General features: G+C 32.5%; 1 long non-coding RNA gene across 1 annotated transcript; it reads left to right on the forward strand.

The window, feature by feature from the left end:
• The first annotated feature begins 1,106 nt into the window (after window positions 1-1,106).
• On the forward strand, window positions 1,107-2,142 carry LOC148273388 (uncharacterized). Its single transcript, XR_015824591.1, has 2 exons — window positions 1,107-1,560; window positions 1,680-2,142. It is a non-coding gene; the product is annotated as an uncharacterized LOC148273388 (long non-coding RNA).
• The last annotated feature ends 1,149 nt before the right edge of the window (window positions 2,143-3,291 follow it).

The following is a 3,291-nucleotide window of genomic DNA, read 5'->3' on the forward strand; positions in this document are numbered from 1 at the left end:
TCATTTACGTTATTTATTTTATATTCCTAGCTATTATAATAGTTGGCTTTAAAATAATATGAACATATGCATACACACGCATAAGTGTATACACACATATACACATACATAAATAACTGAAAAAATATTTATTAAACTGTACAGCTTGTGTATTAATTGAACTGTATTAATTGATTAGTGAAATAAATAGATTCGGCTATTTTGAAACCAGTTATTAGATTTCAAGCGGTTTTATGCCAGCTCACACGCTAAGTTTACAAAAATTATTCGCAGAGGAAGCGATCGCCTTTTTAGGAAACTTTTAGTTTGACGCAAGAAAATATCTACTTACACACTCACGTACATACATAATATGGTTTCCGCGTATTGATAGATCATTCATTAAACCATAATTGTTAATTATATTGTATTTACGTTCACAAGCTGCGGTCACAAGTTGCAATGAATACCACCTATATAATATATAAACGCATCCTGTTTGTACTTACTAAATTCTGTTCGAACTATTCATTTTCTTTAAATTTTGTATCATGACTCATGACATATTATTCCTCACATTACTGTCTGATACTCCACTAAATTTCCGGCTTAAATTTTTATCGAATAACTTGAAATTTTAGTAGAGAATTAAACAATTTTACCCTTCTGAAAGTCGCGAAGGCTGCGATGGGCGAGACAAGCAGAAATAATGGCCGACGATAGGGCACCGAACATTCTAACCGAGTGTGAACCCCGATGGAAGCGGCTTAGAAGCTGCACAGAAGTAGACAGAGGAGGACTGGAGTAGTACCCTACTCCAGTCCTCCAGGGAGAAAAAATTATATAGAGCATGCCTCATAGAGGCTTTAGCCTCGTCAAATCAAACAAATCTCGCCACAAAAATCGTCAGACAAATCTCGACCTGTGGTGGTACTCTGAATCTTCCTTACCTCCTAGAGAGTGGTTAATTGGGAGATTTTTTTTTAATATTACGACACTTTGCTTCATATAATGGCCATATGCTGATGATTAAACATCAAATTATGTATATCAGTGTTTAAGAAACGGAAAAAACGAATACGGTTTGGTTAATTAAACCTAATTGAGTGTTTTGGGTAATACTAAAGCTTGGGTTTCCTAGGAAAACGGTGCCGATATCTTAACGGCCGTACGAACGGTGATGCGGTGAACGGCCGCCGAAACGGTGACTAGAGAGTGGTTTCCTAGGAAAACGTTGTCATATCTGGCGGCCACGGCAGCTTATCTGTCAAAAATATGCCCTAGAATGCGATCTGTCATATTTGTCGTTATTTATGAATAGTTTGTCACAGTTTTATTTAATTTTAAACATTTTCGGAGGCATGCGACCTTCTCGTGCACGAAAATTGTATTAAAAAAAGAGTCAACTCTTTTTAAGATTTTTAAGACAGTGAATTCAAGGAGAAATACTGTTTTTCGAAGGAAAATATGAGGCGCATAATTACTCTAGTAAAACTCGATTTGGAAGGACACAAACGAGATGAGAAAATACCAGTAGAACTCCAGGGCCTATTTGCTATTCGGTACTGGGGTAGTAATGAGGTATGTAATGAATAATAATTTTGGCAATATGTAAGTATCGTTTCTGTCAATTCATTTGACAATTTTAAATACGTAAATGTTTAATGCCTATAGATATTAACTTTTGATAAATCTTCCAGATTCAAGACGACTCTGCTGATATACACGAATTTAGTCACCAAACTATTTCAACATCAACATCAATTGGCATGAAAAACACCGGACTATATTATAATGAAGCCAGTGTCCAGAACAAATCTAGTTATATCCGGCTTATTTTGTATGAGAGGATTTCTTAAAGTTATAGGTGCAATAGATTTTTTTTTAAATTTATTAATAACAAATTTAAATATAATATTAAATACAATTTTTTACATTAATCAATTACATATATTTACATTAACGTTTCCCATTACGTAAAAGAAATAAACAATTCTTGTGTACATAATCGGGAGTGACGTCTTATAATAGATTATTTTAGAATAACATAAATAAATTACAAAAAAGATATTAACGATGTTTTCAATCAGTGTTACATAAAGAAGAATTATAGATGTAATTTTTTACTTCTTTCTTAAATATATTGTATTCCTGACTGTACTTTTTATTATCTTTGTTCATTTCATTAAAGAAAAATATTCCTCTGTAAGTATAATGATGTTGTGCAGTAGTTGTTTTTAATTAATTTAATCCATCACAATAGATCTTCACAGGTTGCAGTGACGTCAGGAGTTTGTATACAAGGCCTACTTCACAATATCTTTGATATCCGATAATAATGCTATTAACAAAAAAGGCATTTGAATTGTTTCAAACAGATAAAATATTACTCCCTAGTTTACCTCACCCTTTAGATAATAGTAGAACTTTATTTTTCAAATTTGATCCTGTACTTACATTTTATTAAGTGTGTTTGCAATAATTGGATCAATTCAAAATAATCCTCATTTAAATGATTTCAGTATAATATTAGACGCTCAATTTCAACATTCGAAATTCATTAATGATCTTGAAAAAAAAACCTTGATCAAATTTGGGCACATGATATCATACAAAGTCCTATATCCAAGCAACATTCTAAAACAAAATGTATCCCTAGAGTTAAAAGTTTTTAATGAGAAAACAATTGGTGGGTTTAAAGTGCGTAGCGCCTAAAAATCCAGAACTGTTTGTAGAACCCGAGAGTACTCTAGATTTTAAAAGTATATTTTGTAGATGGTGGAAGATTGTAAATGGGTAAAGTGTATTTGAATTTCAGAGATTCAACAATCTTCACAAGGAACCCATTAGAGAAGATAGTGTAGATCATAAAAATTTTCTAAGAAACATGTTCCTTTGGTTAAAAACTTGGAGACTCTCAATACCTGAGAGTTAGTCTCTAGGTGTACAAAAATTTAAATCCCCCATTACTACATTGGATGCGTTTTCAATGTTGATCCTATATATATTTTCCATACATAAAGTAGAATATTTACTCTTGAGTAAATTTCAAAACGATAACTTAGAAGCGAGGTTCGGCTGTTATCGTCAAACGAGTGGAGCTTATTATTGTATTATTAATTTGCAAGTCTTAGAGAGTGAGAGAAAGCTTTGATTTAAATGTTCTGTAATATTGCTGGAGTTGAGTGAGGTTTTGGTAGGTATGTGAATATGAGAGTTAGTGTATATGAGTGTGAGGGTGGGTTTGTGGAAAGGGTGAGTGTGTGTTTGATACAAGGGGATAGAAACATCTTAAATTTATAATGTAAAAAC

Source organism: Micrasema longulum, unplaced genomic scaffold (assembly GCF_059751315.1).
Source record: "Micrasema longulum isolate JH-2025_06_02 unplaced genomic scaffold, ASM5975131v1 h1tg001965l, whole genome shotgun sequence".
Taxonomy (NCBI): Eukaryota; Metazoa; Arthropoda; class Insecta; order Trichoptera; family Brachycentridae; genus Micrasema; species Micrasema longulum.